General features: G+C 42.8%; 1 long non-coding RNA gene across 1 annotated transcript; it reads right to left on the bottom strand.

Annotated features, from left to right (window-relative positions):
- Positions 1 to 22,010: 22,010 nt before the first annotated feature.
- LOC310745282 lies at positions 22,011 to 23,776 on the bottom strand. Its single transcript, XR_014540061.1, has 2 exons — positions 23,697 to 23,776; positions 22,011 to 22,279 (listed from the first exon to the last, which is right to left on the bottom strand). It is a non-coding gene; the product is annotated as an uncharacterized lncRNA (long non-coding RNA).
- Positions 23,777 to 26,364: the final 2,588 nt, after the last annotated feature.

Raw genomic sequence — 26,364 nt, 5'->3', positions numbered from 1 at the left:
CCATATATCCCAAGGACACCACAGTCGCATACCCTTCAATATCTGGCTGAACCAAATCTGGAGCCAGCTGACTTGTGCCAGCATTCTGGACCAAAAACCAAGACATTCTGGGATCCAATCAGAAGCTGGGGTGGCTTCTGTAATTCCAGGATGTCCCACTTAAATTGGGATGGTTGAGCAGTATGCAATCTCCACTGACTCTCATTCTAAGGAAACCCCTGGGATTTTTCACTGCCCAGATATTGGGGTAGCACGTAACAGCAATTATCCAAACAATGGAGTTAAAGACAAATTCTATATGCCTTCCTCAATCTGGAGTAACTATCAAGGACATACAGTGGTACCTCAGGTTACATACGCTTCAGGTTACAGACTCTGTTAACCCAGAAATAGTGCTTCAGGTTAAGAACTTTGCTTCAGGATGAGAACAGAAATCCTGCTCCGGCGGCGCAGCAGCAGCAGGAGGCCCCATTAGCTAAAATGCTTCAGGTTAAGAACAGTTTCAGGTTAAGAACGGACCTCTGGAACGAATTAAGTACTTAACCCGAGGTACCACTGTATTTTAAATACCTGGCTCCAAGATCAGCATATAGAATTCAATATATAGTATAAATGATTTTTATGGTTATTGCTGTTTTTCCTTTTGTTATTTTTCTGAATGATGCCATGGCCTATGGCTAGGGCAATAAAAGTTGATGATGATGGTGATGATGATCTATAGTATAAGCATCTTCGCTTTTCCCTGGATATAAATACTCAATCTGTTATAGCTTTTATGGAAGCTTATCTATCTGTCTGTCGGGCACAGATGGCACCTGCTAGTGTGAAGGTGGGGAGATGACTAAGTTCTGAATCAGCCACTCAGGTTAAACATCTTCTGGCCATGCATGTGGTGTGTCTGGCAGAACCTCCTACCCAAACACGTTAGCTGGAAAATTAGTCCCATGGGTGTCAATAGAACCTATTTCCAGGCACGGGTGCTTGGGGTGTTTCATCGGCTGCACCATTGTGTCTGAATCTCAGTTTCAAGCTCCACTAAGGAAAGACCTTAGTGAATCAGTAATTCTTCAAAGGGCAGCCTAAGCAGCTGTATGTTCAGCGGGCTCTTTGTGTAGTTAATGTTTTTCTTTTAATCTGCCTCATGAATGTGTATTGCTGAAAGAAGAGATTACCACATGTAGCACAACTTGAAACTAGTTGGCATAAATATTTAAAAGAATTAACAAAATGAGCACCACTGCAGCAAAATTACCATATAAAATGGCACATTGTGTCCTTTGAACTAAATTTAGTTGTTGCCAAGAGTATTTGCACAATGTGCAAGCAATGAAAGGAGTAGTGGCTTAATTTTCCCTTGATGCCAATTCTGCCCTTTTATAGTAATGACTAACTAATACCAAACCTGACTGGCTGCTTCCTCACCTGGATCCTTGTTTGGTGACTCATACCCAAAGCCTTATTCAGGCTGTTCAGGTTGTTTGATTCTGTGCCACAGGACAAGCTCGTCTCAACCAAGAGATATGCTGCAAACCGTTGACAAACCATCAATTAATTGCTCTTTTTTATTGGCTTTATTTACATAAACTCCAAAACTACTTTAGCAACACTAAAAACATGCTTGCCCAGAGGGGAAGAGAGAGAGAGAAGTGAATGCTTTATGGCTCCATCTGCACTATATGGCTATGAGTTGGGGGGGGTGTCAGTTTAGATCAGCAGTTCTCAACCTGTGGGTCCCCAGATGTTGTTGGACTACAACTCCCATCATCCCTGAGCTCTGGCCTTGGTAGCTAGGGATGATGGGAGTTGTAGTCCAACAACATCTGGGGACCCACAGGTTGAGAACCTCTGGTCTAGATGATGCTGAGTTCCTTCCCGTTGTAAACAAAAATTGCCCTTTTCCCTTATGGGGTATCCAAGAGCCCATATAGAGTCCTTACATAGGTTCCCTATTGGTAGGAGAAAATAACAGAGGCCAACCAGAGAATACTGAGAAGCAAAGCAGCTAGTAAGCTTGATCTTTATTGATCTGTTGCAACAGGGTGCTCCCCTCACCCGCAGGAGAGAGGAGGAACCTAGAAAAATGGGGCACAAGGCCTTATAAAGACTTTTGAAATTCCCATCCTGTAGATCAAGACCACCCCCAGAAACATCATACATACATCACAGAAGGGGTGTAACCTAAGACCACCCCTCAGATACATCATACCTACATCACAGAAAAGGTGGTCTTAAAACCGAAATTTGAATGTTGTTTTTCTCCTGTCGTTGTTTATCTCCTGTCTGGCAGGTTACTTGATTGGATTGCCTGGGTAGGTAGCCTGGCCAGTCTTTTGTAATGATAAATACTTAGTTCCTGGGCCAGGTCACAGGCTCACACCCTATTCAAACACAGACATACCCTTAAGACAGGATTTGTGAAGGAAAAGACAATGGGGAGGCTTTTCCATTTTCCTTTGACTTTTCAGAGAAAACATTTGGTCAGTTTGGGACAGTTTGGGAATCAAAATGGTTCCAGGTCGGTCTTCCTGTGCTGATCTATGTATGTGCTTGGTTGGTACACTTATGAACATTTAACATATATCTAAGACCTCAAAATTCCTATCACAGCATTCTTAGGATCCTGTATCTGTGAGGGTCGGATGTATGAGAGCAAGCTTGCCCAACCAGTTTATTTATTAAGATAATGACTTTGGCTAGCTAGTTAAGCACCACAATTAACATAACCAAAAAAGTTGCTCTGTGCCATAGAACAAATGGGTGGGCCTCCTCCCCTCCTCCTGCCTGCACCTAGCTGCTAGGTAGGAGAACAACAGCCAGAGTAGTGTGGGTGAGCTGCGCTGTGAACAGGTTGGGAGCTGGAGGCACAAAGACATGCTTGTCCTATGCTGGATCCAAAGCTGCAGCTAATGAATAAGCAAGATATTTTGGGGTGTTAATGCTGTGAGCCCCTCCATCTTATGACCACAGTCTCTGCTGACCTTCGTTCCAAGGAAATAGAACCTGTTCCTGTGTCTGTGCTAGAACCCCTAGAACCTCTCACTGCTTGGAGAACAGTTCTGAAAGTTTTCATTTTCTCCACTTCTCTAGTGGAGGTTAGGTCCCCCCCCCAAAAAAATATGTTCCATCATTTATTGTGGCAACTAAAAGTCCTCTCCTTCAGATGAAAGACAAAAGGCTAGGTCAAGGAAATTGTGGAGGATGCAAAATGGTGGCCCCCGCTGTTGATACAGTTGTTGCCGTTGTCATATACAGTGGGAACATTGTGCGCACACATGGACACACCTCATTTGGGGGTGGGGAGAAAGAAGTTGTGCTACTGCCACTGCTAATGTGGAGTCCCATCCCCTCGAAACTGTTGGAGAATTTATCCTCTTCCTGGAGAAATTTGGTAAAATGGTACCTGCAGTTTCTGTGATCACAACTAGGGTGGAGACTCTCAAGAGCCCCTCTGAGCACAGCTCTGTTACAAATGTTTTTGGCAGGCAAATTAATCTGCAATGCAATTCCTGTGCAGAAACTGGAAAAGAACCAAAAACAACCCCTCTCCGAACAATATAGTTGAACCAGATTTTACATTTCATGCCCCAACAGTGACTGTGCTATATGTTTTTTCAGTGGTGCCAATCAGATTGCAACAAAAGAAGTTGTGGATGGTTGATTGTGAACAATTTCTCCACCTTTATTTATGTAAAGAGGTTGAACAAATAACAGGACAACTTGAAACATGCTCCAGTATTATTATTTTTCTGCTTCAAGGAATGGCACCTGGTTCTTCATCTTTTACCTTCAAATGTCTATTCATTCATTTATTAAATCTGTATACCACCCTTCATCCAAAGATCACAAGGTGGTTCACAACATAAAAATACAAAATGAGAACACAAAATTATCTACTTTGGGACATAATGTCAATAGTTTGAATGCACTTATCTGTGAAGGAGCAGGTGCCTTGGGGGACTGGTACTCCGTGGTACACAATATCTCAAAAACTGAGATTCATTAGGGCTATTATGTATCTGTAATTATGCACCTCACAGACTATTAGAAAAGCAACTATGGGGACTTGCCAAAACTGAAAGGTCTAAGCAACCTCCCACTACTGCACTTATATCACAGCCTTCTGAAGCTGCTTTTGAGTTTATTTTTTAAAAATTACATTCTTATGTACAGTTTCTGTACACAATATTAATTCTGCCAGTTAAGTGCTGCCTGTATTAAGGAAAGCTAAATTCTTCTCTGTGTGATAACAGTTCTTCTACAGTTCCCTTTCTATGAACCTTGGCAGCCATGGCGAAAGTGGACAGCAACGGACAGGTACAGATTGCCAGAAAAACATGGTGGGATTTCACTTAAAACATCTTATCCACATTCGTTGCAGGGCAGAGTTCCGTCAAAACATTGCAGGAATTCCAGAAAAGCATGTAATCTACTTTCATCGCTGCATGACAGTCTGGATAATGTTTCTTTTAACTAGCTTGGATTTGCATAGTGTTAAGCCTCTTTGTAGAAGGGGTAAAAAGCAAAGTTATTCTGCTTCAGAACTCTTCAGGCTCTTCCAGCTGGTAATTTTTAGGAACGCTCATCACTCAATTTCATCACAATTCTTTTGCACCAGAGAAGTACAGTCCATACCAAAAATGTAGGCCATCACTATTTGTTTTGCCTTAGCTGGGCTTCGCATGTGGTCACATTAGCTGCTGAATTTTCAACATTTTAATGAATCTGTGGACCGAGACATTTTGGACTACAGCTTCCATCTGTCCCTGTCAGAATGGCTGGTGGCTAGGAGTGATGGGACTTGCAGTCCACAACATCTTGAGGTCATCATGTTGGCTCTCCAGGCTGCAGGCACTGCTACTTAGAGATGGCATGAAAAATTGACTAAAGGTACTTGAAAAAGTCAGTTATCCCTACACAATTCTTGCAAGAAGAATCAAGGTGAGAAACACTGCCCACTCCAATTATGCTTACATGCCCCCCTATCCCATTACTCCAGGACAAAAGCATACATTGGGTACAAGCAGGTAGTTCTGACAGCACAACAGCTCCTTGGACAAGAGTGGTCCATCTCTTTGCCCTGTGCGTTGTTTAAACATGAAAAGAGGCACAGCAAGCATCTACTTCTGCTTCTGATTGTGAGGGTTGAACTACAGCTCCCATAATCCCTGGCAGAGAGTGCCGGTGGCCAGTTGGCAAGAATTGTAGTTCCACTGGCTGCTGGAGACAGTCATTTCTTTTTAACAAAAGTGTCTCTGGAAACTATGCTACGTTATGTGTTATTCCTATTTGCACATTCTGGAGGATGGAAGCAGTCGACACAAGTTCCTGCTGGCATAGTCCGGCTACTTCAAGCTGCAGCAAACACTTTTTTCAGTTTAAAAGGAAGAAACAAAAGGAAACCTTCTGTCACCTGTGTCATATAGGTAAAAGGTAAATGTAAAGGACCCCTGGACGGTTAAGTCCAGTCAAAGGCGGCTATGGAGTTGCAGCTCTCTTCTCGCTTTCAGGCCGAGGGAGCCGGCGTTTGTCCACAGATAGCTTTCTGGATCATGTGGCCGGCATGACTAAACCTCTTCTGGCACAACGGAACACCGTGACAGAAACCAGAGCACACAGGAACACCATTTACCTTCCCACCACAGTGGTACCTATTTATCTACTTGCACTGGTATGCTTTTGAACTGCTAGGTTGGCAGCAGCTGGGACAGAGCAACAGGAGCTCACTCCATCATAGGGATTCAAACCGCTGACCTGATCAGCAAGCCCAAGTGGCTCAGTGGTTTAGATCACAGTGCCACCCGCATCCCTGCATATAGGTAAAGCTCACTCCCCACACCACCAAATATATGGAAACATCCTACCACAAACACTTTTGTAGAGCACAGAGAGTGAGGAGAGATTTCTAGCCCTGTTTTATCAGGAAAGGAGGAAAGATTCGATTCAGTTTGCATTTAAAGACTAACTTATTTAATCTGCACTTTCTGATAAAGGATGTGAACCAAAGTACAGCCATCCTCCCAAATTCACACTTCTCTGAATATTGCAGTGCTGTTCTCTAGCAAACTAATGCATCCAAAACTTTTACTAGCATAACGTGTTCCTATAGCAGTGAAAATAACACAGAGAAATGCATTCTATTAGGAAGAATTGCTTGCATATTTGTGTATATTAGTCAAAATTGCATATAAAAATGTTTCTTAGGTGAAATTCACACTGAATTGCTGATGAGTTTTCGCAAAGTTAAAAAATATCAAAAATTGCTGCAGAAATGTGGAGAACTGGATTGGAAAGAATGAGAAATGCAGAGACCCAACACTGACAGATCCATCCATCTCTGTGTTCCTATTATTCTTGACCTGTTGGCTAAGGCAGGGATGAGAGACGCTGTGCTCCTCCAGATGTGCTCATGTCAGTTCCAGCCAGCATGGCCAATGGTTAAAGGAACATCTGGAGGGATACCAGCTCCCATCCCTGGGCTAAAGGATCCCCAGACCTGTGCCTTCTCCTCTCCAGAAAATATTTGAGTCGCATCCCATACTAAATACCAGCTATTACTGTTGCCCACCAAAATCTTGTATGCTTGTGACTACCGTACATTTCCTGGGGACACACCTTCACTGCATGTAGCTTAGCTTGTGACCTCAAATATTCTGTTACACAGAGATTAATCCACTCGGGGGCATCCAGAAAATTCTGGGCTTCTCGGCATTTACTTGCATAATGTTCTTGCATTGATCTCCAAAATTTTAGCATTCATCATAACATATTTACATTTCACGACACTCTGTTGTAACTTCCTTCGAGGATGGACAGCTGTCCACAATAGTTCAGTATCTACTGTCCAGTTGGCTTGATCATCATGTATATAACATAATGTGAAACAAAACACACACACACAACCAGGAGCTACTGTGCTGAACCTTTTTGTTAGTTGTTTAAATTTCCTTTAGACATCCTGGAGCATTGCAGAAGCACAAGCATTGACTTTTTGCCAGCCCTGGGAAAAAAGAGAGTGGGTTGGGGTTTTTTTTTTTTTTTCCTCTTGAGGGGGGAAAAACCCTAACCTATCAAAGCATTTCTGTTGCCAGGGGAGTGGAGAGAAAATTCAGGAAACATCCTTTTAATGTTCTTTATGGTGTTTACTCTGTTGCAGGGAAGCCAAGAGAAAGGCAAGAAAGGTCTCCCCATGTTCTAGGGATGCAAAAGCTGTGTGTGTTTAACAGGAGTGACACAAACAGTTGTGTTTCTCTTTGCCCTCTGCTGAGAGCCGCAGGAAAGGTTCCCTAAATAACGAAACGGGGAGAAAGCACACCCAGGAGATTGAACATTAGCTCTCTAAGCCTCCTTCTCCTCCCTCAGGCCCTCCAAAGACCAGTCTCAGTGCTATGACAGGAAGCACACAGCGGATGTTTGATGAAAAGGCCATAGAGCTTATCTTTCATTTGCAAGTTTTTTTTTCTCTCCAGGAGGGGGGCATTGGAACTGCTTTGTGAACATGTTTGCTCTGAGAGATACGTGGTCCAGTTCTTTTGGAATTGTTGGCTTCCTCCGCTAAGGCCAGCCACATGATTCATAGCGTTGTCTGATATATTTGCCAAGGAAAGCCTAGTCAGAATCAGATCAGCTCCTACCCCCCTCAGGGAATTAGGCTCTCAGAGAAGGCCACGACAGAGCCTCACAAGAGGAGCATGTTATTGCATTTTACAGGAAGGAAGATATGTTGTCTTGAGATCAGCTTATCAGCTGACTTTCCTGTGAATAAGAGAGAGAACTGTTTGGGACCTCGCCCCCCTCCCTTCTTTCCTTTTGGTCTTGTGGATTGCCACCCCCGTAATTCCCAACCAAAATCCTCGGAAGCTCCTTTCAGTTCAGCTGCATCCAGGACTAAACAGTCCAGCATTAAGCAAACAAATAAAAAGCCCATTGTGAGGCTGGTCTTTTTCTTTAACAAAAAATAAAAACAATATTTCATATCAAATGGACTAAACAACAAAGCAGAGCTCTCTTTCTTTGGCTACTGCCCGACATCTCAGCCTGGTTCTCCTCCTGCCCCTTCCCACCTCTAACAATGAACAATTAAAGCTGTTGTGGTGAAATAAGAGTTCTGCAATCATTGTTCAGAGAGTCACTTAAACAAAGCTTAGTAGATTTTCGTTGGGGAGATTTCAGTCGCTTTTGATACAGTGTGCAAGTGGAGATGGGTGGTGCTGTTGGAGGAGAAAGAGTCACTGTGCTCTCTTGTTATTTCTCCCTGAAGCTCCTGCTTTCATAGGGTTTTCTTCTCATAAATGGTTGCTGGTTTCCTCTTGTTCTCGCTGTAACAAATGCAATTCCGTGATCAGGAAATTGCAGAGGATTATCACATGTTTGCTAAGGCAAAGCTGATTGGCTTCCTATTCCAAATCTCTGATGGTTTGCACATACTGAAGAATGCTGTGTGTGACAGAAGGGTTAATTGCAACTGTTCTGGTTTCGAAAGTATTTTGATGACGGTATGAACTGATGTCCTTCATTTCCTCTGTGCCCATGGAAAGCGACTACTTGGCTTAAAATAATGCACGTCTTTTTAAAGAGCTGATTGATTTGGCCAGAACAAACAATTAACTGAAGAAACTCCCTGGTTTCCAAGGAACACATGTTTTATGAGACAGAAGTCCCTTTAAATCCTTGCATTGAGCTGGCCACTTTTATTTAACATCCACTGGTTTGTGTAATGATATTTCAGTAAGGTTTTTATCTAAGTTGCTTCCCTTTGCTTTCATCTATGCTGAATTCCTTTAGCTGTTAATACTTAAAGCCTTTGAATTCCATTAATAGTCAAGAGGTCACTAAGGGGTTGCAAATTGGGCCACTGGAGACTTGATTTCATTCCTAGTGAAGTCAATTGGAGTTCTGTAATAGACTGAAATGAGAGCAAGGAGGGAAGCTTTGGTAAACTTCTTGAGCAATGCACTATAAAGTGTGTCTCTCCCCTCTTCTGAAATCTGCAGTGTCGGCTGCATCCAAAAATATTTTCAGTTTGAGACTCAGTGCCCTGGGCTAATTCCTCCCAAGCAATTCATATTCGTGTAGATCAAAAGCTGAGTGACAACATTATCACAGTTTTCATTCTCATGCATCAAATGTCTGTTTGGTATAATGAATTGTGCTAGGCAAAAAGTGAGAGGGGGTGATTCTGCTAGAAATCTATAGATTCTGTTTTAAACTTCTGAGTATCAGCTGCTGAAATTGATATTAGTTAAGTAATTAATAATACCTTATGTATTCAAGATGTTGCTTATCTCCTGTCCTCCTGAAGCTCCTTGGATTACCATAAGTATTATCTAGCAAGGACCAGAGAACCAAAAATGACATCCCATTTGTACAACAGGGAAGTTTGACCCCCCCCCTCACCATTCCTGTCCCCTGAACACCCTGAAAAGGTTGTGGGCTTTGAGGGTCCTCCTGAATGGCATGAAGGAGGCTGCAGCTTCAGGAAGTAATGGCAGAAATTATAAACCCCACCAGCACTTTTAACATTCATGGCTGGCCCCCCCTCCAAGAATTCCAGGAACTGTCAAGGGTGCTGAGAGCTGTTAGGAGACCCCTATTCCCTTCCCAGAGCTACAGTTAACAAGCAATCCCTTATCCCATTGTTTGCTTGTTTGTTTTTAATGGGTGTTGCTTTGTGAGGAGTCGGCCCTAAAACAGGGATGTGGAATCTGTGGCCCTCCATATGTTGTTGGACTCCGACTCCCATCAGCTCCAGCCAGTATGACCAATGGCTGGGAGTGATGGGAACTGCAGTCCATTCGACAACATCCATAGGGCCAAAGTCTCCTCATCCCTGCTCTAAAAGGGGAACATGTAAACATTTCAAAGTAATGGTTGGCTCCTTCCCACTCACAGCTCGTTAAGTGCAAGGATACCTACAATGAAGAGCAACAAGTGCAAATTAAGAGGGGGGAAGTCAAGCAAACCAGGTCCTAGATATTTTAATGTGCTTTGTTGCTTTGTCAAAAACTGATTCCGCACTATGGTGAGAAAACTTTGATCAGGTGACCTCTGCACCTGCCCAGCTGCCAAAAAGTGTTGTTGGCCAACATCAAGGCCCATGTTGCTCTCTCTTCTTATGGCTCTGTGCCTGGCCCATAGCTTCCAATGAATATTCCAAAACTTTTCCCACCAGAAATATCCTGGTGTTTTCCCCTCTACCATTTCTGATGTACTATGGCTGGTGCACAAAGGTCCTGCTTGCTGGCTTCCCATCTGGCAGGCCAGTGTGAGCACAGTTTGCTAGATGCTTGTGCTTCCGACCTGATCCAGAAGAATTCTTCTTATGTTCTTAAGTCCCAGACATTGTGGAGGATCCCAGGCTGCAGCTCCTCCCCATGGCAGCTTTAACCTAGTTTCTGGTGAGTTAATAACAGGCTGGGGAGGAGCAAATATGTAGATAGAAAATTTGTAGTAATGAGTCATAAGGGGTGGAGAGTCATTGCAGTACAGCTACTACTTCAAGGTCCTGTGCCTAATTGTGGTACTTCTTAATAGGCACTTGCATAGCCTGTCCGGCATGCTTTTCTCTCCACAGGGCTAGAGGCTTACGTACATACACACAGAAAGACACACACACACACACATTGTTTGTAATTTTATAAATAAAATATAACATAGAAACACCATCAAGGGACATATTATATCACAGTAATACTACACATATTATGAATATCACAAATAACAAAGACTGCATAAAGAATAAAGGGGGCACCACAACTTCCAGCCTCCCAGGGGAGTATCTGGTTAAAAGATGCACTGTGAAACGATCCATCCTTCTTTGGGTCTGTCTCTCTGTAAAATAAAAAGGACAGAGAAGAGGTGAGAACAATACATCTTGCACACTCCTTATGGTGTCGGTACCTGAAGAAAAACAGCAAAAGGGAACACTTTAAGAACACCGCAGTACGGTATTCAGTTCTACAGCTGCCTCTTCGCTGAGGCTAAATCAAATACTGCTCCTCTGCAGCAGCAGTGGATCTGGCCCCGAGTTTTTCCACCGAAAGGATTTTTGTCAGCATGCCACTTGGGAATGGTTTGTAAACATGTGAACTCTTAACTTTTAAAGGGTCATTTCTTTGTAAATGAAGTGGCTTGGAATTTTCCATATATAAATCTTTCATCCCCTAAAATGATCATGAGCTGAATATAATGGAAGGGAGGGGTTTGTTTTTGTTTTGTTTTGTTCTTTCCATATTTTGGCATCCTGCAAGCTAATAATGTCTCCAGATTCTGGGAGCATATGCATCAGGGTACTGGTTTGTCTGGAATAGATGCAGGACACCAGGCTGCTCCAAGATGGCGGCTGTCAACAGGATAGCAATATATGACTAGCTATGTGGGCTTATTTGGATCACAAAGCACTTACCAGTTATTTGTGTTTGGGGCTCCTTAGGGGTATAGGGTTTAGGCAGTGCTGGATTTATGTACAGGCTAAGTAGGCTGAAGCCTAGGGCCTCTAAATCTAAGGGGTCTCCCCAGCCCTCCCACTCCCCAGTGGGCAGTCTCCCCTCTCCCAAAATTGCAAACCCAAGACTTCATGCAAGGGCAGGGCAACTCAGGCCTCTAAGTCTAGGGATGCCTCACCTTATGTCCTTTAGAGGAGAAATTGTGAATTGTAGAATTTTAAATACCCATCATCATCCTTGGCTTCACTCAATTTTGTTTATAACACTCTTCCATTTTCTTCTAGTTGGGGGATGGGAAGGGGCCTCAAAAGTGGCGTAGCCTCATCTAAATCTGGCCCTGGGTTTAGGGGGGTATTTTGTTTCATGGTGGGGAATCGAGATTTCTTAACTATTTTTCCACACAGCTACTATGGAAAGAAACATAAACATTAAGGCAATACTCGACTTTCTCAGCAAGTTGAAAAGGTTACTGTCACTGAGTTCCCTTCTCAGCCTGTCTTTCTGGAGCAAAGGTTTTCTATGCAAGCCTCAATGCCCACCCACAGCGTATGATGTGCAGCTTAAAAATAGTCATACGGTCCAAAAAAATGTGGCTGCAGATCTTATCAGCAGCTATTTTTGCACCTGACTCCATCTAGGTCAGTAATGGGCTGATTCAATCACTGACCTAATGGTCAATGTTCTAATGAATTCAACAATCCTTGTCCCTCGAAACCCAAGACGCGTGGTGGTGGCTTCCCAGGGGCCATCAGCATCACTGAGTGAGAGACTAGGGTGATGTTTGCAAACCTGTTCTTAAATCTTCACTTGTCATCTCCCTTGTGAAAATTCCACTGTGGGTTGCTTTTACTGGTTCCATGACCAGCTTTGCCATTTTGAGCAGAGACACACAGCTATCTGGGTCATCTAATCTCTGGGTGCCCTTAAAAATCTAAATAAAAACAACTTCACCCAAGTGACACAAGTGAATACTGCAAATATGAATTCTCTGACGTGGCACGAACATGTTTAGGAGGGACTTTGCTTCACTATTCCACTGGATTCTGAAAGAGGATTGTGGAGCAGAGAACACTAATCATAGAACATGATTTTAATCTTACTTTGGAAAGGTTATCCAGAACTAAAATGTCCTGAACTGAGCCAACCAAGCCAATCTCTATCAAGAAGCATGAATGCTACATAATGCAAAGTCCTCATCGAGATAAGCATATAAAACAGGACAAATCCAGCTTAAAGGATTCCCTATCACTTTATTAGATTTGGCGGATGTCGGAGCATAAAATGTTGTGCCAACTTCAACTCTCAGTTTACACCAGTGCTAATTTTTATAAACGGGCCCAATCAGGACAGAAGAGGGTAAAATTTCTCCAGATTCTAGAGCAAATGGAAACAGCCACTCCCTCCTCTGAAAACAAAGAAGAGGAAGATCAAGCCTGCTTGTGAATTTTTCGGTATCTGCTTACCAACCTTCTCCTCTTTTCCACATTACTCCTGTAAATCTAAAAACAGAAAACTTTTCCCCTGGACAATCATGTAATAAATGAGAGCATTGTAAAGTTGATGGACCCCGTTCAAAAAGTTTCCATTTACAACTCGTATATCAAGTTGTGGGTTGTGTATGGGATTTCTGTGCTCGCAAAAACTCCATGAAAAAAAACAACAATTGGCACAGAAAGCTGTCTCGGAAATAAAGATGTTCTGTATTGTACAGCTGAATAATTAATGTCTCAAGAACAAGAACGTTAAGTCACGTATTTAGCTTGAATCAGTGTAAAGGGGGGGAGATGCAAGTTTAAGTAGGCAACGATTTGCAACAGGAATTGCTTTCTTCTTATAACAAATGAACTCTGGGAAAGTGCAAAAGTTGAAAGATTTTTTTTTTTTAAAAAAGAAAATGATCAAAGGTCCCAACAGCCAAAATTTGAGATCTCTGAAGGCTGAAACTGGATCTTAGTTTGCTTCTTTCGACCATAGTACTATCCATGGGCCTTGTGCCAGTAGTTTAAAGCCATTGATAAGCACAGTTAATTTCTCCTTCATCTCACTCCCAGCTGGCCAGCACCACACACTCTTGATTCGTCTGTAATACTTGTTCCTCTTTGTCAGAAGAAGGGGAACCAGTTCCAGCTATGGAGGTAAGTGTCCCAGAGAACCCCCTCTGCTCTCATGTTGCAAACCCATCACTCTTCCTAATTACTATACACAAAACCAGCTGGGAGTTTTTGTACAACAATGATCAACCGCAAATGAGTCAAAATAGGCCCGACAACAGGGAGGTTGGGTGGGAGATCTGACAACCAAGGTGCCGGATGAGAGACTAGAACATGGGTAGGCAAATTAAGACCCGGGGGCTGGATCCGGCCCAATCGTCTTCTAAATCCGGCCTGCAGACGGTCCGGGAATCAGTGTGTTTTTATATGAGTAGAATGTGTGTTTTATATGAGTAGAAAGCAGAGACATCACCTTGCCAACAAAGGCCCATATAGTTAAAGCTATGGTTTTCCCAGTAGTGATGTATGGAAGTGAGAGCTGGACCATAAAGAAGGCTGATTGCCGAAAAATTGATGCTTTTGAATTATGGTGCTGGAGGAGACTCTTGAGAGTCCCATGGACTGCAAGAAGATAAAACCTATCCATTCTTAAGGAAATCAGCCCTGAGTGCTCACTGGAAGGACAGATCATGAAGCTGAGGCTCCAATACTTTGGGCACCTCATGAGAAGAGAAGACTCCCTGGAAAAGACCCTGATGTTGGGAAAGATGGAGGGCACAAGGACAACAGAGGACAAGATGGTTGGACAGTGTTCTCGAAGCTACCAGCCTGAGTTTGACCAAACTGCGGGAGGCAGTGGAAGACAGGAGTGCCTGGTGTGCTCTGGTCGATGGGGTCACGAAGAGTTGGACACGACTAAATGACTAAACAACAACAACAATGTATCCTTTTATTTAAAATCCATCTCTGGGTTATTTGTGGGGCATAGGAATTTGTTTACCCACCTAAAAAAAATATAGTCTGGCCCCCCACAAGTTCTGAGGGACAGTGGACCAGCCCCCTGCTGAAAAAGTTTGCTGACCCCTGGGCTAGAATTTCTATATATATTCAAGTATTGGACCCGAGTGATGTCATCAAGGGACCCAGTCAGCTCTGCACCCCAAATGTCCCAGCCTCTATGTCTGCATGCCATTGGTCAATCTGCAGGCAGACCAAATTCAAAGTTCCCCAGCCAGCAGGTTGTTGCATTTCCTGGATGTTGGGTCCGCAGGGGGCGGCAGGGTGCTGCCATGACGCAATGCTGAGTTGCGATTAAAGGTAAGTGCATGGTTAAACTAAGGAACTCACTCCTGCATGTGGTGGCAAAGATGAAAGATTAAAAATACATCAAAATGTCACACATTAAAAACTTCCCTGAACAGGGCTGCCTTCAGTTGTTTTCTAAATGTCAGGTAGTTGTTTATCTCTTTGACATTTGATGGGAGGGCGTTCCACAGGGTGGGCGCCACTACCGAGAAGGCCCTCTGCCTGGTTCCCTGTAGCTTTGCTTCTCGCAGTGAGGGAACCGCCGGAAGGCCCTTGGCACTGGACCTCAGTGTCCTGGCAGAATGATGGGAGTGGAGATGCTCCTTCAGGTATTCTGGGCCAAGGCCATTTAGGGCTTTAAAGGTCAACACTTTGAATTGTGCTCGGAAACGTACTGGGAGCCAATTAGAATTAAAAGAGAATTAGGCAAATTCATGGAGAAGGCTTTCACTGGCTACTAGCCATGGTGGCTGTGCCCTGCCTCCACTGTCAGACAGGCAGTCTCCTTCTGGGTACTAGTTGCTGGAATTTGCAGGAGGGGAAAGTGCAGTAGCACTCAGATTCTGCTTGCAGGCTTCCCAAAGGCACAGGATGCAAGACCAGGTGAGCCAGGTGATGCAGCAAGCTCTTCTTATGTTATTATAGTCATTTATGAGAAAAGTGTAAGCAAAGTTTTGCTTTTCGGACAACTGCTTTGGTATTTCCCCCCAGAGAAAGGTTCTTTGTTAAATGACTAAAGATTCCGTTTCTCCCACCCACCCTCCACTTTCTCTCTTAATAGCTTGTACAAATTAGACATTTACATGATGCTTTTATTTTATTTTAGGGAAAGTACTCGGCTGGATAAGTTATATGCAATGTGGCAGTTTCCTAGGTAACTACTTGCTTTTAATTGAACAGTAGGGAAAATATTTGTGCAACTTATTGGCACATAAATTAAAGTTGCCCTCTAACAGCCTTAAATTCACACAATCTGCTGTTAAAACCCAATTGTCCTTGTTTTCTAGATTTTCCTTGAATGACCAAACATCACCAGGTGCTGAAGGATTCCACAGCCATTTCCATGGCCGTGCTCAGTAATGGTGTGGGCAAGCTTGGTGTTTGGTTGGTAACCTCCACTATTTTATCACAAGGCCTTGAATATCTGACATTTTCTTGAAAGGCATTGCTGTCGGAGTCATGCCCAGCATCAGAACATCAGTTCTTAATTTAAAGCAAGTTTCTAGTCCTTGGGGCGGGCTGTGCGTGTGTGGAGCAGCACAATAAACAACACAAAAGCAAGAAGGCAAATGACACGAACTTCACATTTATATATGCGAACATATAAAAATCTATTAAAACCATACAAATAAGTACAATTTTAAAAAGAATGGCACCAGCCCTTTCATTAAAAGAAGTTAGTCAGAGAAAGCCTTCTCTCACATTCCTACCAAGCCTCTGAGGGTGGTGGGATTGAGAGAAGGTCATCTCCTAAAGATCTCAAAACCTGGGCAGGTTCATATGAGGGAGTACAGTCTTTCAGATTGCTTGAAAATAATTGCTCACTAAGATTGCTCACTAAGCCCTGCTACCTCTTCAGCGTCTGACACCACCTCCTCCTCCCAGTCTCCTCCCTTTCATCCCTCTGACCACTCATTGTCACCCCACCACCAATCCCCTGGCTTCAATTGGGGTGTCCCTTGGGGTTTCCCCAACTGTTGCCTCCTCCCACTACTCCTCTGCATCCAGCCAGTCCATGACAATGGCTATGTTTTGGTTCACAGATTGCTTTGGAAATAATAATAATAATAATAATAATAATAATAATAATACCCTGCCCATCTGGCTGGGTTTCCACAGCCACTCTGGGCGGCTGCCAACAAAATATTAAAAATACAAGAAAACATCAAACATTAAAAACTTCCCTTCAGATGTCTTCTAAAAGTCAGATAGTTGTTTATTTCCTTGACATCTGATGGGAGGGTGTTCCACAGGGTGGGCGCCACTACCGAGAAGGCTCTCTGGCTGGTTCTAGCCACACAGGGCAATTCTGCTCAAGGAGTTTCAGAAACAGTAGCATCAGTCAGTTGTGTTTTCTTTTGTATCCCAGCCCCAGTGCACATCTGGATTCTCTTATATTTTGCGTAAGTAGGTTCTGGACAGTAAAGTCTCTGAGATACTGTGTTAAAACCAAATGTATCCTCCCAAGGAGAACGTGCTGATAAAGTAAGTCAGAGTCAAATGAAAAGTCAGTTTTATAGAGTTAACATGGAATGAAACTACTCTTCGAATAAGTTGGAAAGCTTTACTGGGCCTCTCTGGTAATTTACTTTTTTTAGGAGGTAATGATGAATGAAAATGATTGGCTTGTCTCAGGGTATTGCTAGGGAGTGATCCCAACATGACAGCGGCCCTTTGAATGGCAGCGTTTGGCAGAGCATTAAAGGAGAATAAATGAAGATATACGTGGAAATTAGAGCAGTACCAGCGTTGCATCTAGTGCAGGATTTTACAAACTAGGAAGGGCAACCTGCCCAGCCAGCAGGGTCCTCCAGGTTAACTGGAGAACCTGTTTAAAAGAAAGCATTTATAATTGTCATTCATTTTATTAAGAAACTCAAAGTGCCCTTTTCACTTAATAAAAAAAGCCCAGCTTCGTACAAGGTACCCTTTGAGAACTTCATCAAAAGAAATATTGTTTGGTTAATGGCTAAGGCCAGGTGTCCTCCACTACAGAGAGGCATCTTGTTGATATTAAAGTGAAGTCTGAAAGCGAGAGTTGGGTCAAGATGCCCTTTTGCAGGCAGTATAAATATGATGCAGTAATTCTCTAATAAGGATCGCAAGGCAGTAGGCTTCCAGAGTGCTGAAATGTGCTCTTGTGACATCTACCTGTATCACCCACCATTCTTTATTCAGCCTCCACAGGCCTTTTTTTTAACAGCATGAGACAATCTGCAGGTCATAATCTTATTTTATTTTTTGTTTATGTCATTAATTTCCTTTCTTCCTTGACAGAACCCAGGGCAGCATGCATAAGGCTCCCTGGTGGTCTGTGGAAAATGGCCATAGCTCAAGGGCAGAGCATATGTTTTGCATGCCAAAGATTCTAGGGTCAATCCCTTGCGTCCACAGGTAAGGCTTCGAGAAGGATGTAGGAGAGCTCTAGGACCCTGCCATATTACCAAGGTCTGCCTCTGTTCATATGACCCCAGACCATTTGTCATACTAGCTGGGGCTGATGGGAGTTGGAGTACAGTGACATCTGATAAGCCACAGATTCCTCATCCCTGGCCCAGTTGACAGAACTAAATATGAAATAATAATGGGTCTCTGTCAGATACACTGATATTTTGGCATTGCGTTTAGTTGTTTTCAGCAGGGGTTGGCCAAACGAAAGGAATGCCATCATTTCTCTACTGCTTTACTCTGGTAGGGACCATGGTTCTTGCTCATCAGCAGTAAAAGATGAGTTTATAAATAGACAATTTCTGAGAGGCAATGGGGAAGAGGAGGGGTTTTCTTCCTGGATGGTTTCTGGCACAGGCAAGTGTTATTTCTGACAAATGCACGGCTTCCTGTCATTTCTATCTCTTGAGAGCAGCTCCACACTCAACATGGAAAATGTGCTTCAAACATGTAGACAAATGTTTCCTGAAGCAAATACGTAACAGTGTGGATGCCATAGAAATGTATACATGTTCCTGCTTGCATGCAAATGAAGCCCCTGAACTAAATGGGGCACTTGGATGCAAACACATGGGTGTTTAAAGAGTCATGCAGGCATGGGCTGGTGATCCACATTTGATGTATTTCCTGGAAGCACCTGAGAATGGGCACCAAGAAAAGGGTGAAGCTTTACTTACTTTTATCAAAGAACAATTTCAGATAAAAAGCACAGAGATAGGCAACTTCTTCCAGGTTTGAATGGAAGTAAGCAAACAGCTTGCAAATGTTGGAAATAGCCAGGGTTATTTTCTGAGCTAATCCAATTTTGGAAGATGACCATCAGTGATACAGAAGCAGTGTTTTGGGTTGTATTTCCCAGTAACCACTGAGGTGTTTTTTTTATCCTGGTGTGCACTGGAGCACCAAAGCCAGAGAAGAAACTTCCCTTACTCTCTCTCTCCTGCTAACACTGACCTGGCCAGGAAGAGGGAAGGATTGCGGGGGGGTTTAAGGTACTCCATGGATGAGAAAAGGTAAATCAAGAATTATTCCCTGGTATGGGTTTTAATCTGTCAGAGAATTCAGGGGCCTTGAATTTTCTTTGTAGAGAGCATAGGATGGCACACATTTCACATGTTTTCAAAGGAATCCTTCTGGTTAGGATGTGATGGTGTATGTTACTAGCAGATGTGCCAATCCACAGCTGACAGCATATGCTGTCAACAGTTAAAGCAGTATCATATGGGAGACAAATGGAAAAGAGTCGAGGAATATTTGAAAATTCTGAGGTAACCCCCTTACTTTGAGACTTTCCCCATCATCTTCTTCTTCTTTGGCGACCACTCATAGTCAAGTAAGAACACAGTCTTAACAGTGAGTCTGTAAGTGACTGTAGAGGCCAGTTCTGGATCCACACATCCTTCCACAGTGGGGACATTGGTTTCCAGGCAGGAGTTGATCACAGCGAGGGTTTGCTAAATGTGCCTTCCACTTAGCACGTTTCTCCCTTTCGTCCTGAGTTTGAGCATCTTCAAAGATGCTCGAAGATGCTTTCCCCGATGTAACCTTGTGCCATTGGCATGGAGATGTTCTGATTTCCTTATGATAGGATAATGGGTTGCTCTCCCCCACCCCATATATCTGAAAAGCATCTTGCAAGAGCACTCACAAAGGGCTGACCTCACGATCTGATTCCTTCCCCACTCCCCTAAAAAAAGAAATCTAACGACTTTTTCAAATCCAGCTATGCTATTTCAGATGTAGAGGATGGCCCTTGTTTGTGAAAAGCAGAGCAAGGAGGAAGTTTTAAGCTTGAGTGAGTTTCTTATGCAATCTTTCTCCCTGAGTTTGGCATGGTCATTGAAGGGGGATAATGGCCAGCTGGCTGTTCCAGGAATTTGAAATGTGAATTATACCCACCTGCCAAAGTGGAGGCTGAAACCTGTTTTGCCCAACCTTGTGGATAATTTATACTGGTATTTGAGGCAACAAGAGTTATGAGAATTTCAGCCAATGCCTAGCATGTGTTTACTAAGGTCACATCCACACCATATGTTTAAAGCACTACTGTAACACTTGAACAGTCATGGAGAATCCTGGGGATTATAGTGCTGACCTCACAGAACTACAATTCCTAGCACCCTTAACAAACTGCTGTTCCCAGGATTCCAGAGGAAACCCGAGTTGCCATTTGCTCCAATTGAGCTAAAGAGCAGTTTTCACCAGGGAAAAGCAGTGCGACAAGAGGAAGTGTGGATGAGCCCTGATTTGCCATAAATGATAACAGGCTCAAATTTCCAGATGAATGAGCCACAATAACTGACCAGAAACTGGAGGAGACAGTTTGCATCTGTCTGGGCAGCTCTGGTTAGGAATTGAGGAAACTAAGCACAAGTTGCTGTGAATCTGGTTCTGCCTGTGTAATTGCTTTTGTGATCCAATAATACCCCTTCCATTTCTTTACATGTAAATAAGCATATTATTTTGAAGACATAATAAGTTCCCTGCATGCTCTTCGCCAAAGTAACTAAAGTCTCCTCCAGCGGACGTATTTGTTGAGCATCCATTATGATTTACTTGCACAAAGCTTATGCCAAGGTTAGACTATGACTGGTCTTTACTGAGCTTTCATTCCAATTTGTTTGCAGGGCAGTTATACAACAAATGAGCATTCATCCTGATTTGCTTGCAGGATGCTTACATGCCTTTCTGGCAATCATCCCACACTTTTCAGTGGAGTTCCTCATCATTTGTTGTTGTTTAGTCGTTTAGTCGTGTCTGACTCTTCGTGACCCCATGGACCAGAGCACGCCAGGCACTTCTGTCTTCCACTGCCTCCCACAGTTTGGTCAAACTCATGCTGGTAGCTTCGAGAACACTATCCAACCATCTCGTCCTCTGTCGTCCCCTTCTCCTTGTGCCCTCCATCTTTCCCAGCATCAGGGTCTTTCCCAGGGAGTCTTCTCTTCTCATGAGGTGGCCAAAGTATTGGAGCCTCAGCTTCACGATTTGTCCTTCCAGTGAGCACTCAGGGCTGATTTCCTTAAGAATGGATAGGTTTGATCTTCTTGCAGTCCATGGGACTCTCAAGAGTCTCCTCATCATTTACCTAACTGCAAAAAGTCAAGCGTTTTTCTTTAAAAGTGGATTTGTTGTGCTAGGGCAGGAGTCAGCAAACTTTCTCAGCAGGGGACCAGTCCACTGTCCCTCAGACCTTGGGGGGCAGGGGCAGACTATACTGTATTTTGGGGGAAAATATATGAACGAATATATGAAAAAATATATGAACAAAAAAAAAATATATGAACGAATATGAACGAAATAACCCAGAGATGCAATTTAAATAAAAGCACACATTCTACTCATGTAAAAACAAACTGATTCCCGGACCATCTGCAGGCCGGATTTAGAAGGCGATTGGGCCGGATCCAGACTCCGGGCCTTAGTTTGCCTACTCATGTGCTAGGCCAGGACAGAGACTTTGATTCACTTTACTTGTTCAAATTTAAATTTTTGGTATGCACTTAAATCCCTTCCGCAAAATAGTGACCGTCTGGAGGCACCCTGGACTGTCCTGAATGTCTCATCGGCCAGAGAAGGAGTTATACAGAACATTGTATTTTCACTGAATAAACAATGCTTGAAGTTAATCTTCAGCTGACTGTCCTTCCCTAAGTGGTTTCTGGATTCTTGCCTGAGTGCATTAAGAGATGAAAGGATGCTGCATATCAGTTTGTCTTATTATTTTGTCCTATAGCAGTAAAGGAACTTGAGATGATAAAATAGCAAATAGCAATTATTTTCAACCATTAGTGGGTACATATTTGGCCACAGAGTAATGTTCCATCTATTATTATTACTATTATTCAGCATCTTTTACTGTTTTCTTCCAGGAAACTACAAGTTTTGCATTCTTTGTTGCAGAATGAAGATTTACCCTGGACTTTTTAAAACTACAGTATTTAACCCACAATACTTAGGAATGTAAGTGCCTTGTGTCCTTGTTCCATGTTCTCAGATGCTCTGGGTGTTCAAACTCTGTTCACATGATAGTAACTATATGCACATCAAGGTATTCTAAATATAACATCAGACGTGGGCATTGATTACATTTTGGCTCACAGGGTGTCTTCCACAGTAGTGGAACATCTTTAATAAGTTCAAAGATATAAGAATAGATGGGAAGGGGGAGCAGAATTGCAGTGCCAGATCCAAACTGCCCATAATCTATTGGTACATTTTAAAGCTGTGGTCACCTCAGCATAAACTGACTCCCCACAAACGAATGGTCAATAAAACAGACCCTCCGGAAGCAACCTTGGTGGTCTTGTACACAACTCTTCCACAAGCCCAGCTGTTAACATGAGAAGCACAGAAACCTTGATCACAGGGCTGCTGCAAAGATAAAGAAAATAAGATTATAAAACATAAATGATAATAGAGTTTAACCGCAGATCTCCGTGGCAATCCTTTGACTGCTCACTTGGGAATGTGGCCCATTGAACTCGCTGAGGGTAACTTCTAAGGACACAGGCAAAGGAAACCCTGCACATATGCTTGTATCAGAGAAAAGTGTTTGATCTGGGGAAAGAGGATTCAAAAATCTGTGAAGCTCAGTAGCCAGTTGAACAAAAAAGCCTAACCTTTATATTGTCTAGTGTACATGAAATTGGTGCTCTAAAAACAACCCAAACGAGATACTTGCACAAGCAAGTTTTTAAACTTTGTTCACTGTCTCTGATAGAGACGCTGAGTTCCACCCAAAAATTGGGGGGGGGGCTCATCACATGCACGTGATGTCATGTGTGTGATGCACACGTGTGACATCATGTGCATCGGGAGGAAGCCACAAGGCTTGGCAAGGCCCACTGCCGCCACGTAGAGGCCCAGCAAGGCCCACCGCCATCGCAGGGAGGCCCAACAATGCCCAGCCCCTCAAGATTGGGGGGGGGGCTTAGCCCCATCCCAACATACTTTGGGGAAACTGAGGTGTCTTCAGCCCCATAGAGTTGGTGCCTATGGTCTCTGATCATTTCCTTTCTGTTTGTTATATTTTTTCTTCTGTGTTTATATTCCCAAGCTCCTTTAAGCATCTGTTTAATACCTTGCCCTGCCTAATTGTTCTTTTTTGTTTTGTTATGGTGGAGACTTTCTTCTCCCTCATACGTTTCTTATTTATGCTCCATGTTATTGCATTTGCAACACTCTTTCATTTCCATGCAAATGTCCAGAGGTGCAAATGAAGTTTTGCAGTGTTCAGCTTCATCCCACTCTCCCCACACTCACAAAAAAAAATTAAACATCTGGCTCAACATGTAAGTGAAAGAAGACCCTATTTCCCCAATTTTTTCTCCTTCAGCAGCCACCCCTTGCAAAATACCTTTCTAATTATTGTTGTTTTTCTGTTTTATGCCTATTTATTGATTGTAATATTTTACTTCTGGTTTCTGTTTGTTTTAAATACTGTTTTATTTTGAGTGCTGGGTTGTGTTACTGACGGTTGTGCAAACTGCTTTGTGACCATCTATGGTGAAAAGCTGTCTATAAATATTGGAAGGAAAAACAAATAAATTTACAGGGATTTCCTACATATGCTTAACCAGGAGTAAGGTCTACTGTGTTCAGTGAGATTTAATGCCTTGCAACTGGGCTTAGGATCACAACCTTCATTACTGCACAATCCTAACAGATTTCACCGCAGAGCTGTCTGACGTGGCATTTGTTAAGCAACAATGCCCCAGAGGTTTTCCCCAGTCTGTGTCTTGCTCATGCCGCTTCCCCAAATGCTTTAGGGTTGCAAAACAATACTCACAGGCTGCAAATAGAACTGAGAAAACGGCAAGTTCGACACTTTCAAAGAAACACAAATACAATGTTTGTCATGTGGCCCTGTTGAGGGGAAGAGACCGGAAACCTGCACAGGAAATCCTCACTTGAAATATTATTTAACTTCTTCTCTGCTTGCAAATTTCTTATAGCAGCTGATGCCAGTCGACCCCTCTGAAAACTGAAGGCTTATAAGCTAGCAGGAACCTATTACGTAATCATCACATCGTTTCCAAAAAGGACTTCAGTTCTATGCAATTGACTGTGGCAAGCCATTATTTGGCACGGGGTTGAGCCAAAATCTGAACACATTTACACCAGCTAATCTTTGGTATGCTCCTTTACAGTTGTAGCTTGTGTAAGGCAAAGGGACCCCTGACCATTAGGTCCAGTCGTGACCGACTCTGGGGTTGCGGCGCTCATCTTGCTTTATTGGACAAGGGAGCGTACAGGTCATGTGGCCAGCATAACTAAGCCGCTTCTGGCGAACCAGAGCAGTGCACGGAAACGCCGTTTACCTTCCCACTGGAGTGGTATCTATTTATCTACTTGCACTTTGACGTGCTTTCAAACTGCTAGGTTGGCAGGAGCAGGGATCGAGCAACGGGAGCTCACCCCGTTGCAGGGATTCGAACCATGACCTTCTGATCGGCAAGTCCTAGGCTCTGTGGTTTAACCCACAGCGCCACCCGCGTCCCTTTTTGTAGCTTGTGTAGTTTGTTCCTAATATTATCTCCAATCCCAATATGCATCTTTGCCATGTGGTGCCCAGTTGGCATTGACCTGTGACAGGCCCTTCCTGCTAGTGGTTCCCCATTGGTAAAATGCCCTCCCTGGTGAAGTGTGTTTTCCTCCCTCATTACTGAGTTTGAGGAGGAATTTTAAAACATTCTTGTTTACCCAGGCATTTGATGGCTGAAAGATACTGTTCCTGTCAGTTTCCTGGTTGAAAGATATAGTTCGTTGACATCTGTGCTTTTTTTTCCAAAAAAAAATGTTTAGGAGTACTCTCATTTTCTTACTCATATTGAAATACTGCCCATCAATGAGGCCAAACATAGATTCACAAAATGTTGCATACACCCAGAAAAAAAGCACTGGTTGACATTCTTAACCATAAGAGTACTGTATGTGATTCTTTCACATGTTTTAAGAGTTTTAAAATATTTTAAACATGTTTTGTTTTTAATTGTATTGTTTTATCACTTTTGTGTTTGCTGTCCTGGTATCCTTTAGGAAAAAGGGTGGGGTATAAATTTTAATAATGATGATGATGAATAATAATACTTCATAAAACAGTTTCAAAACTACTATAACGTACCTTAACAGCATCTTCAATTGTTTTAAATTATTGTTTTTTCTGTTTTTAGCGATTCAGTATCAGGCAAGGCAATAACCCTCCCAAAAAAATGACTGAAAGGAGTACACTTTTAATCCTGACAGGTATCAGGGACAGTGTCTCATCCATGCCCCTATCCTGCATCTTGGCTGAGCCCTAAAGTCTGTAAAATTTCCAATGAGGCTATCCCTCTTCTTTCATTTAATGCAAAATGAATTTTGAGATGTCCTGAGGGCTTTTTTAAAAAGCCTTTCCCAAGGAACAATTAAAGGCCATACCAGTTAACATTTCCTCCTAAGGCCAAGTGGAGCTATGGTTCCATGTGCTTCCAAATGACTCTACGTATTGCTATGATTTCTGTAAAGCATACCAGCCATTAAATGTGACTGGAAAACCTCAGCTTCAGCTCTCTTGCTTTGAAGTACTATACTCAGACTAACCCGAGGACACCAGAACTGCCTAGAGCCAGGGGAAAGGCAAGGCAGCATTTCAGTGAGGTCATTTGCTTCAGTAACAGTTTGAACATGGGCGGGGGGGTTGGGGCTAGGTGAGGGAAAATAATTACTGGTAGGTTACAAAAATCCACTATCAAGGATGATGGGTATTTTCACTTGAAAAAAAATAATAAGTGAAGCTTTTAACCTACTTTCAAATAAGCAAACGACATTTTCCCCATTCCAAACAAGCAGTACAAAAATGTTTGCAAATTTGTCGATTTCAGCTTTTCTCCGTTTCTCATTTTTCCAGTCTCAAGTTCAATTCCCCACATTCCTACACCAGTGTGCAATTTGTATGTTTTTTAAAAAAAATATGTTTTATTAATTTTCAATTATTTAAGTCCAATAACAGCCACATTTTATCAGGCAATTTCTATGTTTTTAAAAGTCCTCGTGAAAATATGTCAGTGTTTTAGTGAGGATTTTTCCTAACATACAGGTCTTTGTATGCAATTTTGCCTACTATGAACATTCTTGCAAATCACTTTTACCTCACATAATGCATTTTGTATGCTATTTTCACTAAAATACACATTTTTATGCACACCTTATTGTAGAATGCACATTTTTGTGTAGGTTACTTGGCTGGCGAACTGCATTGCAAAATTTAGAGAAGTGTGAATTTCAAAGAATGGCTGCATTTTGTTTGGTATTTTGTTTTGTGAAGTGTGAATTAGGTAGGTTCACCTTTCAAGTGTGAACGTGACTGAATTTCTCTCACCCATTCCTACTCGGGTTTTCTGTCCATTTCTTAAAACTGCTTGGATATGGCATCATTCTGGAAAAATATGGGAGGAGAATAACGCCATCAGCAAGGG

The sequence above is a fragment of the Podarcis filfolensis genome (assembly GCF_964270895.1).
Source record: "Podarcis filfolensis genome assembly, chromosome: 11".
In the NCBI taxonomy this organism is placed as follows: domain Eukaryota; kingdom Metazoa; phylum Chordata; class Lepidosauria; order Squamata; family Lacertidae; genus Podarcis; species Podarcis filfolensis.
This window is presented reverse-complemented; position numbering and strand designations above follow the sequence as displayed.